The sequence below is a fragment of the Canis lupus genome, chromosome 1 (genome assembly GCF_048164855.1).
Source record: "Canis lupus baileyi chromosome 1, mCanLup2.hap1, whole genome shotgun sequence".
NCBI classification, from domain to species: domain Eukaryota; kingdom Metazoa; phylum Chordata; class Mammalia; order Carnivora; family Canidae; genus Canis; species Canis lupus.
The window spans coordinates 75,874,120-75,891,187 of record NC_132838.1 but is presented as its reverse complement, the minus strand read 5'-3'; the positions used below and the strand labels follow the sequence as shown (position 1 = coordinate 75,891,187).

Below are 17,068 nucleotides of genomic sequence, written 5' to 3'. Positions count from 1 at the left end.
AACCTAACAGTCCTTTTCTGTAGATGTGGTCTTCACCCTGAACTCTGGTTCTGCTGCCTGAACCTCTTGCTCAAGTCCAGATTATTTTTTAGTTTGCTCAGCTGATGGCCCCTGTACCCTTGGGCTTCTGCCTCATTCCTGCCATGTCCTCTAGGACTCAAAGGCTTAGTTTTGAGCATCCCTGGGTCCCTGTTGCCTGATGACAGACATCCCTGAGCCTGACTCCTGGGTGGTCTCCAAGCACTGTCTACTAACTGGTTTCCTATCATTGTCCTCTGTTCACATTGACAGAACACATTTTCCCTCTGTTGAACTACTTGATGCTGCCTGCTTTGTCACATCTCTACTGCTTTGCCCCCTGACAGTACATTCAGCTTTCCAGAGAGGACTTCCAGCACCTATGGAAGGCTTGGCCCACTGGAACCTAGCTCCCTTGTGTGCAAGGTCATCTCCTGGTTCTGGACTCTAACACTGTGTCCTGAGGCATCACAATGCAACAGAAAGTGCCCCACGGGATTCTGAGAAATGATGTCAGCAGTGAACTTGGTCATCTCAGGACCTAATTAAATTAAGCTATTCAGTGCCAGGACTTGGCACATGTTTTAGCTTTGAGGGTCAAAGGGCTGTCACTGCAAACCCAAGATATAGGCAGAAAGATACAGAAAGTCAGAAGAAAAATAAAGAGAGTAAAAAGGGGGAAAGGGAGGGAGCAGGTGTGTACATCGAAGGGAGTGCCACAACCTTGACTTCTGGTGCCTTCCCTGGCTTATTTTACTAGACCAGCAAGCTATCATTGAAACAGGAAGGCCACATGCTCAGCTGCAGGTAAGGTGCTATTCTCAGAAAGCAAGAAAAGAGTTGGATATGGAATCTAGTTTTTCTTTCAGCAAACAGAATGAGGTGGTGGAGAGAACATGGGGTTTGGCTTCAAACAAATCTGAGTTTACATCTCAGTTCTGCCCCTTTGAACTGAAAATCCTTGGGCAAACTACCTTGACCTTTCAAAGGCTCAGCTTTCTCATTTCTGATATGGGGATGACAGCACCAATTTCTGATGAGATAATGCAGGTAAAACAGCCAGTGACATGCTTGTCATAAAACAGGCACTCAACAGATGGTGACTCCATGCCCTTTCTTCCTTGTCACTGTTCCCTGTCACAGCACCAGGGCAAAACAGTCTTGGGGGTTTGTAGAGAAATTTGCTCCTTTTCCTAGATAGTGACTTAAAGCAGCAGCAGATTTCCGCAAGCTGCCCAGTGTCCAGGTGTCCCAAGGGCAGCCTTCATGTAGCTGATACAATTGGTTCAATTGCCTAAATGTCTCTTAAAGGAGGCAATTGCATACAAACATGCTCATCAGTGTGAGTGGACATATTTAGGTCCTCATAGGCGTCCAACATCCAAGTGCACTGTCACTGGGACTTCTGGGAAAACAGAAGCAAGCAGCCCCCACCCTTGCCCTCTGCCCTCCTAAACCAAGGGAATTTCTGTGGAAATCCAGAGGGTCTTTCCATGAGGAATGAGTATTGCAAGATTGCGGTTACATTGCAGGCTTTTTCATGCACATGTGTGTACACCAATATTCAACAAATATTTATTGGGCTTCTGCTACGTGCCAGCCACTGTGTGAGGAATGCAATGGTGAGCAAGACACACATCATTCTCTCCTTCTGTTGGGAAACACCAAGAACAGAAAAATAGTCTGTCTATGTATTAAAAGCCTAGAGTTGGGTGAAGAGCTTTCAGATATGCAATGAAAAACAGATTATGACTTGTGAATTGAGCACCTGTTGTTTTGCTGCTTGCTAACAGAGCATACTTTTTTCAGAATTCATTTTCCCACCACATGATATGTGATCAAAAGACAATTAGTAATTTGAATTTGAGGCAGATGAAAACTGGTCTATTGGTGAGAACTTATACAATTCTGGTTTGGAGAGCTTTGCTTTGCAAATGTATAGGCTGGCCCCAGAGAAGCACTGCAGATGGCGAAGGGTGCTGCTTTGGTACAGGGCTACAGCAGGACTGGGCTTTGAATTTTGGGCCTTTTTGGTGTAAAGGGAAAGAAAGTAATATGGCTGCTATCACTAGGAGAAAGCTTTGTTTAATGGCTAAAACATTAGATGTGGGATTTAACTCTCATAACCCCTAGCTCTTCTTTGCCCATGACCTTATGTGGAGCTTAAGTCAACCTCATTCTCCTCAGTTCCCCTTTCCAACAAAAGCAGAGAGCCAACCAAGAACTAAAGAGTCAAGAAACATGTATTCCAAACCTGGATCCACCATGTTGAGTTGAAAAAAGTTTGATTTTTGAAACTTCTGTTTCCCTCTAAAGGAATTCCTTTCTCCCTTTCCTTCTGCTAAAGTGTCTATTGGTTTGCAGTCCTTGAATCAGAAGCAAGAATTATCTCTTCAACTTCTAGTAGAATAATCCCCCAAATCATGCTTGCCAAATAAATGAATGAACCACAACATTGAAGTTTGACTTCCTCTATTTCAAATGCCTTGGGACTTTTGAGGAGTACCTCACATGGACATGCCAACCACAGCCTTCAAAAGCAAAACTTGGGTTCCTTACAATTATGGGCATGTCAGCAAATTTTGGTGGGGGTTTTTTTTGGGGGGGGGATTAATACAGTCCTTGTTTATTTCACATGGATTATCTTCCTCTCTCAAAGACCATTTCTTAACATGGCTTCCTTTATCTTGTTGACCCCACTCTACTACTGGATCCCACGAGGTAAGCATCCCCAGATGTGTTTTCTCTCCAAAAGACTAAGCCTATTTGAAACTTTGTTTGCTACTTGTCATTAATGTGACTTCAGATAAGTTACCACATCTCGTAAAACCTCAGCTTTTCCACCTGCTGTATGGGGAGTATATTCCTCTGTTGCTTCTATTTCTCCCATGACAGGGTAGTAGTTAGAATAAATGAAATGATTTTTCTTTTCTTGTGTGTGTGTGTGCGTGTGTGTGTGAAAACTGTTGGAAAATCCAGAAGTGGCTACAGGAACCAAAGGTGAAATTTTTGTAATTGCCCCTTACCAGCATCATCAACAACTTAGTTGTTTTTGTCTTCCCAGAGACATCAGAGTTGCCTACTGATGCCATGTAAGGAAATACAAGGAAGCAGAGAATTAAAAATGCCATTGTGGAGTTGGAGGAAGTTTAAAGTGAATATATGCCATTTTATATTCATCCATTCATTCATATTTGCATTCAACAAGTAATTATTGAACATCAACCATATACAAAGATGAATCAAACATGATTCTGGTCTTGTGATTCTTTCAAAATGGTAAGAGAAATAGTGCTCTTAAAACCAATAATACGGGGATCCCTGGGTGGTGCAGTGGTTTGGCGCCTGCCTTTGGCCCAGGGCGCGATCCTGGAGACCCAGGATCCAATCTCACATCGGGCTCCCGGTGCATGGAGCCTGCTTCTCCCTCTGCCTGTGTCTCTGCCTCTCTCTCTCTCTCTCTCTCTCTCTCTGTGACTATCATAAATAAATAAAAATAAAAAAAAACCCAATAATACGAAGTAGGAAATTATGGGCATTCCTCTGATAAGAAAAATATAATTCAGCACTGTGATTATACTAAGAGGAAGAGAGAATTTGTCACCGAGGGCCAGGAAGGCTTATTATGAGAAATAGTTTCTAGCTGAGCCTTGGAGAATTGGGGGAATTTGAACTTACAGAATGAGATGGAGGAGGGACAGTATACAGGCAGAGGAATGGCTAAAATAAAGACAGGTGCATTCTCATTGGCAGGCTCCTCCTGTGACTTTGAAGTCCCTTTGACCCCAGCCTGGGATGTGCTCTTGGTTTGAAGATTACTTTTTTTTTTTTTATCTTTATTTGTTTTGGTTTTTAATTTTTCCCTTTGATCTTGATTAAGTTGCTAAAAATGGTCCACTATCTCACCATGCAGTTCATCTGAGCATAAGAGACTCATGGCCCCCACTAGTAATAACCTTGACTGCACATTATGCAAAAAGTCCATCAAAATTCTCCTTCTGGAATGTGAGGTTCACTTCAAAGCCCTCTTCTGTTGACCAAGCCTTGGGAGGTGTCATGTCCAATCATCACTTCTCAGTTACTGGGCTTCCCTGCCTTGCTGTGAGATCAAAGGAAGGAGAGTTCCATCATACAAGTGAAAACGAGGTTCATTGACTTTAGGTAGCTGATGTGGAACAGAACTTAAATGAAAAAGGTCAAGAAACTATTAGTCCAGGGTGTGGGAAGAATCTTCAACTTGTCTGAGATACTAAGACAAGATAGAAAACAAAGGGAGGTCACCATTGTATTCCAGATAATCACTTGCCTTAGTATGAATGCTTGAGAGATCATCATTTACAGGATTCACCAAGCTTGAAGCCAGGACCAATCCTCTAAGTTAGGTTATACCGGGTGGCTCTTTCCTCTCACCACATTCAAGTTGCAAAATGAACAGAGAAGACATTTATCCATCCTTACCTGGGTATATGTTGATATATAGAGCTGGGCTACTTTAGAATATTAAATGATTATTTTTAGATTTTTGAATCTTATGGGCTGATAAATTTCTAAAAATTGTGTTCAACATAAAATTGTTAACTTTTTATTTTGCTGAACCAAGGATATTAGACTAAAAGGACCTTGGTGACTACAAACTGAATGTCATTATTATTATTTAATAGATTTTATTTATTTATTCATGACAGACACAGAGAGAGAAGCAGGATCCATGTAGGGAGCCCAATGTGGGACTCGATCCTGGGTCTCCAGGATCATGGCCTGGGCCAAAGGCAGGTGCTAAACCACTGTGCCACCTGAATGTCCCTGAATGTCATTATTTTATTATATTATATTATTTTTTTTAAGATTTTATTTATTTGCGAGACACACACACACAGAGAGAGAGAGAGAGAGAGAGGGAGAAGCAGGCTCCATGCAGGGAACCTGATGTGGGACTCAATCCCTGGTCTCCAGGATCACGCCCTGAGCTGAAGGAGGCACTAGACTGCTGAGCCACCTGGGCTACCCGAATGTCATTATTTTATTTTATTTTATTATTATTTTTTTAATTTATTTTTTATTGGTGTTCAATTTACCAACATACAGAATAACCCCTGGTGCCCATCACCCATTCACTCCCACCCCCTGCCCTCCTCCCCTTCTACCACCCCTAGTTCGTTTCCCAGAGTTAGCAGTCTTTATGTTCTGTCTCCCTTTCTGATATTTCCCACACATTTCTTCTCCCTTCCCTTATATTCCCTTTCACTATTATTTATATTCCCCAAATGAATGAGAACATATAATGTTTGTCCTTCTCCGACTGGCTTACTTCACTCAGCATAATACCCTCCAGTTCCATCCACGTTGACGCAAATGGTGGGTATTTGTCATTTCTAATGGCTGAGTAATATTCCATTGTATACATAAACCACATCTTCTTTATCCATTCATCTTTCGATGGACAACGAGGCTCCTTCCACAGTTTGGCTATTCTGGCCATTGCTGCTATAAACATTGGGGTGCAGGTGTCCCGGCGTTTCATTGCATCTGTATCTTTGGGGTAAATCCCCAACAGTGCAATTGCTGGGTCGTAGGGCAGGTCTATTTTTAACTCTTTGAGGAACCACCACACAGTTTTCCAGAGTGGCTGCACCAGTTCACATTCCCACCAACAGTGTAAGAGGGTTCCCTTTTCTCCACATCCTCTCCAACATTTGTGGTTTCCTGCCTTGTTAATTTTCCCCATTCTCACTGGTGTGAGGTGGTATCTCATTGTGGTTTTGATTTGTATTTCCCTGATGGCAAGTGATGCGGAGCATTTTCTCATGTGCATGTTGGCCATGTCTATGTCTTCCTCTGTGAGGTTTCTCTTCGTGTCTTTTGCCCATTTCATGATTGGATTGTTTGTTTCTTTGGTGTCGAGTTTAATAAGTTCTTTATAGATCTTGGAAACTAGCCCTTTATCTGATATATCATTTGCAAATATCTTCTCCCATTCTGTAGGTTGTCTTTTAGTTTTGTTGACTGTATCCTTTGCTATGCAAAAGCTTCTTATCTTGATGAAGTCCCAATAGTTCATTTTTGCTTTTGTTTCTATTCCCTTCGTGGATGTATCTTGCAAGAAGTTACTGTGACTGAGTTCAAAAAGGGTGTTGCCTGTGTTCTCCTCTAGGATTTTGATGGAATCTTGTCTCACACTTAGATCTTTCATCATTTTGAGTTTATCTTTGTGTATGGTGAAAGAGAGTGGTCTGGTTTCATTCTTCTGCATGTGGATGTCCAATTTTCCCAGCACCATTTATTGAAGAGACTGTCTTTCTTCCAATGGATAGTCTTTCCTCCTTTATCGAATATTAGTTGACCATAAAGTTCAGGGTCCACTTCTGGGTTCTCTATTCTGTTCCATTGATCTATGTGTCTGTTTTTGTGCCAGTACCACACGGTCTTGATGACCACAGCTTTGTAGTACAACCTGAAATCTGGCATTGTGATGCCCCCAGATATGGTTTTCTTTTTTAAAATTCCCCTGGATATCCAGGGTGTTTTCTGGTTCCACACAAATCTTAAAATAATTTGTTCTAACTCTCTGAAGAAAGTTCATGGTAATGGTATTTTGACAGGGATTGCATTAAACGTGTAAATTGCCCTGGGTAACATTGACATTTTCACAATATTAATTCTGCCAATCCATGAGCATGGAATATTTTTCCATCTCTTTGTATCTTCCTCAATTTCTTTCAGAAGTGTTCTATAGTTTTTAGAGTATAGATCCTTTACCGCTTTGGTTAGGTTTATTCCTAGGTATCTTATGCTTTTGGGTGCAATTGTAAATGGGATTGACTCCTTAATTTCTCTTTCTTCAGTCTCATTGTTAGTGTATAGAAATGCCACTGACTTCTGGGCACTGATTTTGTATCCTGCCACGCTACCAAATTGCTGTATGAGTTCTAGCAATCTTGGGGTGGAGGCTTTTGGGTTTTCTATGTAGAATATCATGTCATCGGCGAAGAGGGAGAGTTTGACTTTTTCTTTGCCAATTTGAATGCCTTTAATGTCTTTTTGTTGTCTGATTGCTGAGGCTAGGACTTCCAGTACTAGTTGAAGAGCAGTGGTGAGAGTGGACATCCCTGTCTTGTTCCTGATCTTAGGGGAAAGGCTCCCAGTGCTTCCCTATTGAGAATATTTGCTTAAGATGTTGAGGAATGTTCCCTTTACCCCTACACTCGGAAGAGTTTTGATCAGGAATGGTTGCTGTATTTTGTCAAATGCTTTCTCTGCATCTAATGAGAGGATCATATGGTCCTGCTTTTTCTCTTGCTGATATGATGAATCACATTGATTGTTTTACGGGTGTTGAACCAGCCTTGTGTCCCGGGGATAAATCCTACTTGGTCATGGTGAATAATTTTCTTAATGTATTGTTGGATCTTATTGGCTAGTATCTTGTTGGGAATTTTTGCATCCATGTTCATCAGGGATATTGGTCTGTAATTCTCCTTTTTGGTGGGGTCTTTGGTTTTGGAATTAAGGTGATGCTGGCCTCATAGAACGAATTTGGAAGTACTCCCTTTCTATCTTTCCAAACAGCTTTAGGAGAATAGATATGGTTTCTTCTTTAAACGTTTGATAGAATTCCCCTGGGAAGCCATCTGGCCCTGGACTTTGGTGTCTTGGGAGGTTTTTGAAAAAGAAAGGGGAAAAAAGGGTGGGGGAAGCAAACAGAAATCAAAAAGCAAAAAAAAAAAAAAAAAAAAAAAAAAAGCAAAAAAAAAGAAAAAAGAAAAAAACCCAAAACAGGGGGGGTATCTTCTGATTCTGTGTACTTTAAGTCCCTTGACTTCCCCTGGAACTTGTCCGTCTAGCTGGTTCTGGGGGAGGGGGCTGCTGTTCTGATTTTTAGGTGTTAGCACTTGGGGGAGCTGCTCTGCCCCCACCTGGTGCAGGGCTCAGTGGGGGGTGTTTACCCCGTGAGGCCCCAGGAGGAACAACCCCACTGGCGGGGCCAGCTCTGGAGCCCTGGCGTCAGCTCCCGCAGTAACTGCAGTAGCTCCGGAGCTCTCCGTCTGCAGGGCCTGGAGGCTCCGGGGTGGGGCCGCTGATCTGCTCAGCTCGGGGCAGGAGCGTCCTTGCTGTCCTGGGCCCTCCCGGCCTCTGCCTGTCCCGGGGGGAGGCTGGATCCTGGGCTGTGTCCCGGCGCCCTATGCTCCCGGCCTGTGCTGTTGGATTCGCGCTCCCGGCAGCACAGCCCCCTCCGCGCGGAGCCTCTTCCTCTGCCCGAGCCCCCCCCAGCTGCTCCCGCCCCGCAGCCCCCTCCGCGGAGCCCGCCCGAGCCCCTCCGAGCTGCTCCGGGTCCCGCCGTGCGCGCTGCAGCCCTCAGGGAGCTCGGCGCACTCTCCCGGGGCGCAGGTGCCTGTTAGTGTCCCAGGGAACCCGAGGGCACCCCCGCCCTCCTGGGGTCCTGCTCCAACTCCCTGCGAGCCCCTTTCCGCCCGGGAAGGTTGGTGCAGCTCCTGCTCCTCCGGGACGGGGCTCTCCTGTCCTGGGGACACTCGCCCCGGCCTCAGCCCAGCTCCTCTTGGAGCCCCTCCTCCTTGGAGGCCTTTTGTTTCTTTATTTCTTTTTTTCCCGTCTTCCTACCTTGATAGAAGCGCGAACTCTTCTCACTGTAGCATTCCAGCTGTTCTCTCTTTAAATCTCAGGCCGAATTCGTAGATTTTCAGGATAATTTGAAGGTTATCTAGGTAATTTGGTGGAGACAGGTGACTTGGGGACCCTACTCTTCTGCCATCTTGCCCCTCCCTCGAATGTCATTATTTTAAAAGGAGAAGTATTCTGTGCCATTTATTGGGAAGAGTATAATTTCAGACTAAAGGTTAAGTTCTTAAGGAGCACCATGGGTAATCTTCATCTTTGCTTTTGCTCTAAAATGTTTCAAATTCCCTCATGGTGAGCCCAGGTCATAGATGTGGCCTTTGGGACCTGTGTATCAGATGAGAGCTGGCTTCATTATTCTGTTTTGGAAAGATACTGACTGGGTTCAGGAATTTTATGGGTGCATGGATGATTTTAAATACAGTCACATCAATCCTGACAAGGTATATTTTGTACTGGCATCATACTTCCTGGCACTTGGTAGACGATGGTGTGGTCAGTTCACTTTTATTCTGACTCATTTGTGGGAAGGAAAATTTAATTCTCTGGGAACCCATGTTTGTATTAGTGTTAAATCATTTGTCTGATGTTTAATGATTTATATACACAATGCAAAGAGGTCCCAGAATTGCCTTTCTGATGGTTCTACACCCAACCTCCTCCCACCCCCGCTCCTTCATTCCACTCCAGGCCAGAGAAATCATTCAGGTTAGTGCCTTAGGGAATCCACCCAACACACTATTCTTCAGCTTACTCATTCCTTATATATATTTTTATATTCTATTGATAGTGGACTTTTAGATGAATACAAAGACTTCATGAGGATACTTAGACAAGTACTATCTGGTGATTTTGTGTTTTAACATGCTGAACTGCTTTGCCTTCTTAACTCAGCAATTAGTCTCCTCCCAAACTTGATGCACCTCTTTTGGATTATAAATTGTGATCCTCTGATTTATTTCTCTCTAGTTCATATGCCTAATGTGGATGGGCCTTTGGTGCTCATTAAAGCAGAGACTTTTATTTGAAAGGTTGCTCTGACACTGTGCTGATGGGACCTCATATATTATACTTCTCCATACTGGCCATCTATAATTTAGTGTACTGGTCCTCTTCATATAATGTTCAGCATTTGCAATGCTTATGAGTAAGTGACAGCATACAATGGTATCAATAAATCAGATGGGCCAGGCCCAGTCCTTGATGGTCAGTTTCTCTGTCTACCAAGGAGGAAAGCTGAAAATCAGTGACTGCCATTAACTGGGAGCTTTTCAGATCATTAAGTCAAAGAAAGCACATTTGTTGGCTTTTATTATTAATACATTTTGAGTGGCTGTTTAAAATAGATCTCCCTGGTTGGATAAAGAGGCATGAAAAAAAAAGATTCTTTGTTACTTTTTTTAAGTTGTTGCAGTTGATTTCAAAAGAATGACTTATTTTGACAAAGTGAGTGAACTTGAGTTGTAATATATATAATAGGCCAAATGATATAGGAGACTTCAGGTTATGTGACATGGCATGTATGTCACAGAGCCTGGAAAATTAGGATTTATTTTCTTGAAATGCAAATCTAGAACAAGGTGGCTCAGAAATCACTATGCAGGGGTGCACAATAGTGTTTACTATAGTGTGTCACAGAGTGCAATAGCATGTCTGGAATGCTTTTGTAAATGTTCCATTGCCTAGGGATAGTTCTGAGAATATATATATTTTAAGAGATACATACCTCAAATTTCCATTGTTGGTCATGAGTACCCTACATTAGCTCAAAAGTGAGCAAGTGGACATTGTCATTTCATAATAATCCTTCCTGACATGGAAAGAAAGATGTAGGGTTGGAAGTTTGCAGTAGGAAATGCTTAGCAGAGTCTCCAAGGAAAAGGTACCCTCTGGTGCTATGAAATACAAATCTTTATGAAGCTGGGCTAGGTGGTATTAAAATACAGGAGCTCTAGGGGCAGGTCAGCCTCTGGATTTTATGTCCTGACTCTGCCATTATGCACCAGTCATGTGACCTTGGGCTGGTTACTGTATCTCCTAGAACTTTGATTTCCTTGTCTCTAAAACAGGGGGACAAACTCTTGCCTCATCAGGATGTTTTGAATAATAGATGATTTGATAAACACAAAATACCTATATAAGTGCTGAATAATTTTAGGTTTCCTCCCCTATACTTCTGGAGAAGACGTGGAGTCTTCAGGAATCTTCTAACTCTGTAGACTCAAATCTCTTAGCATCCTTGAAGATCAGTATGACGATCACAGGTTAAAGATGAAGCCCTGAACTCTGTATCAAGAAAGAACGCTGAGCCATTTAATTAGGGCTGTGACTGAAAAGGTTATCTTTTTATATCAACCTTGACTAAAATCATTTGTACCTATGAGTAAAAATAAAATAAATTCTGTGGGTAAATTTGATTTTCCATATTTTGTTTTTCAGTTCAGAGACACTTTCTTGTACTGATGAGTGAAATTAAGTCATAGAGTCCTACTCAGGCTGGTAATGCTTGTCATTAGCAATAAAAAACATAAACACAAATCTTTACTTTGGAGTACATAAGTGGGAATGCAGATGTGTAGTCCTCACCTGTAACATGAGACAATAATGATTATCATTTTCTGCTCAGTTGATGCATGCTAAAAGCAGGAGGCTTTCACTCCATTATTTTGACCTTTTGGTTCTAGATCCTTCACTTTGTTCTTTGCTCTAAAGCTGTTATGGTCTAAATGTTTGTGTCCTCCCAAATTTGTATATGGAAAACCTAACTCCCAAAGATGATGATGTTAAGAGATGAGCCCTTTGGGAGGTTCTTAAGTCATGCAAGTGGAGCCTTCATGAATGGGGTTAGTGTACTTATTAAGGGGCCTCTGAGAGCTAGCTCATTCCTTCTAGCATGTGATGACATTGTCAGAAGTCAGCAGTCCACAACTGGAAGAGGGCCTTCACTAGAACCTATACTCCTGACATCTTGATTTTGAACTTCTAGCCTCCAGAAGTGTGAGAAATGAATTTCTGTTGTTTATAAGCAACCCACCCTGTGGTATTTTGTTATAGCAGCCTAAACAGGCTAAGGCAGAAATCAGTAGGAACTGTTTTTTTTTCTTTTTAAATCGAATTCATGATATTACTGGCATATGTAAGTAATGCAAAACAAAGCAAAAACAATTGGCTAGCTAAAGTATCAGTCTTACTAAAGCATTAATCTAGGTAGTTATGTAGAAAACTGCAAAAACCGACCTGGGGAAAATTTGCATAAGTAGAAATAACCAACACAAAATAAAAAAAGGCAATGGTTCCCTTTTCTCCGCATCCTCTCCAACATTTGTTGTTTCCTGCCTTGTTAATTTGCCCCATTCTCACTGGTGTGAGGTGGTATCTCATTGTGGTTTTGATTTGTATTTCCCTGATGGCAAGTGATGCAGAGCATTTTCTCATGTGCATGTTGGCCATGTCTATGTCTTCCTCTGTGAGATTTCTCTTCATGTCTTTTGCCCATTTCATGATTGGATTGTTTGTTTCTTTGCTGTTGAGTTTAATAAGTTCTTTATAGATCTTGGAAACTAGCCCTTTATCTGATATATCATTTGCAAATATCTTCTCCCATTCTGTAGGTTGTCTTTTAGTTTTGTTGACTGTATCCTTTGCTGTGCAAAAGCTTCTTATCTTGATGAAGTCCCAATAGTTCATTTTTGCTTTTGTTTCTTTTGCCTTCGTGGATGTATCTTGCAAGAAGTTACTGTGGCCGAGTTCAAAAAGGGTGTTGCCTGTGTTCTTCTCTAGGATTTTGATGGAATCTTGTCTCACATTTAGATCTTTCATCCATTTTGAGTTTATCTTTGTGTATGGTGAAAGAGAGTGGTCTAGTTTCATTCTTCTGCATGTGGATGTCCAATGACAAATACCCACCATTTGCGTCAACGTGGATGGAACTGGAGGGTATTATGCTGAGTGAAGTAAGTCAGTCGGAGAAGGACAAACATTATATGTTCTCATTCATTTGGGGAATATAAATAATAGTGAAAGGGAATATAAGGGAAGGGAGAAGAAATGTGTGGGAAATATCAGAAAGGGAGACAGAACGTAAAGACTGCTAACTCTGGGAAACGAACTAGGTATGATGGAAGGGGAGGAGGGCGGGGGTTGGGGGTGAATGGGTGACGGGCACTGGGGGTTATTCTGTATGTTGGTAAATTGAACACCAATAAAAAATAAATTAAAAAAAAAGGCAATGGCTAAAATTCCACACAGTAATTTTTTTTGAGTGAGCAATTATGATGGAAAAATCAAATATTTGTGAAAAAAAAATGAATCTGGGAAAAATATTGGTCACAGAAAGACCAGACAAAATAACAACAAATATGTCACAATGGCAGGTACTAGATTTTGTAAAATTTGATATGGATATAAAGCCAATTAGTGGGCTAAATTTATCCTGTAAATTTCTTTATGCTGTAAATTTTATAAGAAAAATTAATTTCAATGAAAACAAATTTATTAAGATAGAAATTAAATGGAAAAAATTGGATATCATTTAACTAATCCAGGAGTTAAATTCACTTACTGGAGGTTGCTCCTTACTGTTGGTGCTACTCAGGCCTCCTTTCTGTACATCAGGCTTCAGGGGTACTGTCTCAGCTCAAGGCCCAAGTTCTTGCTGAGCCCTTGGCCCTCCATGGCCTGATACTTGACCCCTTGTGCTCTCATTTCCTCCCCACTGTGGTCCATGTTCCAGCTGCTTCAGCTTCCTTGCTGTGTTTGACACAGACCAAGCATATGTTACTTGGGCCCTTCCTTTGCCTGGAATGTTCTTCCTGTAGTTATCACCTAGCTCACTTTCACTTCATGGTAGCCCCAACCAACTATCACTCCTCAGGGAGAACTTGTACTACCCACTCACTTTCTACCTCCTTCCCTTCTTTTTTTCTCATAGGAATCATTATTTTCTGATATTATTATATCTATCTATTTAGTTGTCTACCAATTTGGCCAGAATATTAGCTCCAAAGGGTTTGGCTCACTTCTCAGTCTGTGGGGTCTTAAAGAGAGCTTGGCATGTAGGAGGCCCAACCAATATTGGTTGAACAGATTCTGTATTAAAGTGTTTGTATTTGTTAACACAGCACCAATGTTTTACTTGGATCATACTCTAGGGCCAGGTTGTCCACTGAGTTAAAATTGAAGGATCCAAATATCCTACATCACCAGAGCCTGTGCTTAGCATGTATGGCCAACATTAGTGTTGCTGCTAACAGTTCTGATTTTCAACCTTCTGGGCATGTGGTCAGATTACACTTCTTTCCTACAGATAGGTATGGCTATTGGATTAGGCTTGGCCAGTGAAATGTGAACAGAAGGGACATGTGTTACTTCCAGCTGGAAGCCTTTCAGAGCTAGTGTACAACTTTACAAGCTCCCTTCTCCCTGTTGTGGTGAATGGTGACACTCTAGATCATGGTGGCTTCATTAGCTTTGGTTCTGGAGGAAAGGTGGCATAGACAGGAGCACGTCCTGAGTTGGACATGGAGCATGAGGCAATGCTCTATTTATGTTTTTGTTGGGCCACTGAGATTTTAGGGCTGTTAGTTACATAGTTGATGGATACAAGTTACACATTTTATCTCATTTAAGTTTTCCATTGTCCATTGGAGGCAGTCATTATTATTCCTACTTAGCACTGTGGAAATTGAACTCACAAAAGTTAAGTAATTTCTCAAAAGTCACACAGCTACCAAATTGCAGAACTAAAATTCAAATCCAATTCTGGCTGATTCTGTGATCTGAGTTCTTAAACATAGGCTTGTCCAACCTCTCAGTGCGTTATTAAATATGTGATAATCCGTACATGCAAAAGTGTGCTTTTAAGAGCTTCAGTGGCCTCATTAAAAACTGGAGAACCATTGAGATCTTCTCAAAGCCAGGTGATAGAGAAGATCATCAGAAGTGTAAGTATCATGTTTCCTCTGTCAGTATATACAATGAATTAAATATTAAAACTCACTTGAAGGTAATTTGCATTAATGACTTTGAAAGGGGAAGAAATAGTTCTCACCTGGATAAGATTTTATTTTTTCACCTATCTCTGTTTAGGAATTTCAAAAACTCCACTGGCTCTATGTAAAAACAAAATAGGCTAAGAAAACTAACTGATACAAAAACCTATTTCAGAAATCTCAGCATATTCTCTCCCTATGTGTGAACTGAGAGGAAACCAGACTTTCTGAAAGTCATGGGATGGCATGGACCAGGGCAAAGTATAGCAGGAATATGCCTCAGATTCAGGTGGCATCAGGCTTCATAGCCTGTAATGGTGATAAACCACCTTACGAACCCAGTGCAGAGCTGGTGTGGATGGGGTGGCTGTAACTCCTACTTCTAAGTCCCTATGACTGATATCCCCTTTTCTTTTAAACAGATATGAGTTAGGCTTGTTGTCATGGCTGAGTTCTATTTCTCCAATGGTGTTCTGTATTTCTATTCAGATCAATTATGATTTGAATTCAATTTCCAAGTTAAGGGAGGAGGAATACTTGATACTCACTCCATACAGGACTATCCAGGCAAGTAGAGAATTCTTTAGACATGAAGAAAACTACTTTAACAAATTTGCAATGCTATAGTTATTCCATTTGCAGAAATAAATGTGCTGTAATGACTTTATTTTGGGATATCAGCTGTAATATGCACATAAATGAGGTCTAAGTAAGGATTGCTTAATCCCTTCTTGTGGGGCCATGTGCTTAGGTCATGGTTGTGAACAAGTTGACGTGTGGATGATTTTCTATCTCAGAGCAGGATAGTACAAGGGGCAGGCAGGGTCTCCCAGAGAAGGGTCTGAATGTGGCCCTTTAAAAAGACTAGTCTGTCACAATGTAGTGAGTCTCATCTTCATTAACGCTGGGACATCCACAAACTGGACTTCTAGCTCTATTTCTTTTTCAGGTTGAACCTGAAAAATACAGGCTAGTCTTTCATCTATAGACTTGTGCCTCTTGATTGAAATCAGGCCTGTTAGGATTTGTTCTGCAGAGCGTGTCTCCGGGCTCATGAAAGTCCCTCTCGACTGATGGTCCTAAGACAATGTAAGGTGATCCAGAAAGCCTCTTGGGATTCCATGAGCACTAAACAAAAAAGTAGGGATTCTTCTTCTAACAAACCTCATTCTAAAGAAAGCCATCAGGACAAAAAGCAATTGTGGGCACTAATAAAAAGCCAAGAGAGAGAAAATCAATAATCCCTGTGTGTGGCTCTGAACCCCATTCTCTGTGGTCAGGAATCAGGTGCCTCTATCAAGTGTGAGCATATGTACGTGTGTGAATCCACACACTAATGCTGTAGGAGATGTTGAAATAAAGAAAAGATAGTGGCAGAGAGATTGATGAAGTTCTTGCCAAACTACGTGTGACTAAAAGAGTCTCTTTAAGTTGTGTTCTGGGAGGAGGTGGTGGCTTTACTTTGAAAGGGGTATATGGGCTGAGGCTGGGAAGGAGAGACAGTTCTAGTGCCTTGAGGTGACTCTAGAACTTCCATGGCCCAATGGCAAGTGTTGTGGGTTGACTGGTGTTTCTCCTCAAAATATGTCCAAATCCTAACTCCTAGTATTTTGAATGTGATATTATTTGGAAATGAGGTCTTCACAGATATAATCAGGTTAAAATATGATCATACTGGATTCATGTGGGCTCTAATTTAGTGACTGGTGTCCTTATGAAAAGAGGGAAGGGCTCCTGTGGTTACAGAGGCAGAGATGGAAAGGGGCAGCTGCAAACTGAGAATGCCAGGGATTCCCAACAACCACCAGACACCAAGGAGAGGCATAGGAGGATTCTTCCTCAAAAGCTTCGGGGGGGGAGTATGTCCCTGCCTATACCTTGACTTCAGACTCCTGGCATCCAGCACATATTTCTACTGCTATAAGGCACTTAATTTATGATTTTGGTATGGAAGTCGTAGGAAATTAGGACAGTAAACAAAAGGCAATCAGCTTCAGCCTCAGTGCAGTGGGTGACAGTGAGCAGAACTTGGACTACAGGTAGCAGTGAAGGCTCAGAGGGGCTGGAAAGTGAGGCAGTCTATTGATGGTGGCAGTGGGTGCATACTGTGAAGAGGTGCCTGATTATTCTCTCTCTGATTTCTCACTCAGTGAGACCAGGAGTTGGTTGGTTTGGCTGCTTGCAGGAGCAGTGAGCACTCAAGTAGTCAAGTAGGGTCAGATTTCTCAACCCTCGACTTCCATCACTTTTTGTGATAGATGCATTTTCCAAAGGTGAACATAACAATACCCCCCATCCCTCCTGCTCTTTGGAAACCTGCTACTCCCCCATCATATCCCCTCTTCTGAATCTGGGCAAATCTATAACTCTCTTGTAACTAATAGAATGTGGTTGATGTGGTATGATTTCAAGGTTAGATAATGAGAGGC

At 41.9% G+C, this 17,068-nt stretch overlaps 1 long non-coding RNA gene across 1 annotated transcript in view; it reads left to right on the top strand.

Moving 5' to 3' along the window:
• The first annotated feature begins 541 nt into the window (after positions 1-541).
• The window catches only part of LOC140620015 (uncharacterized), a 28,227-nt gene continuing 11,700 nt past the window's right edge, over positions 542-17,068 (top strand). Inside the window, exons 1-2 of the long non-coding RNA XR_012019783.1 lie at positions 542-825; positions 3,083-3,297. This is a non-coding gene — a long non-coding RNA (uncharacterized lncRNA). The remainder of the gene's footprint in view (positions 826-3,082; positions 3,298-17,068) is intronic.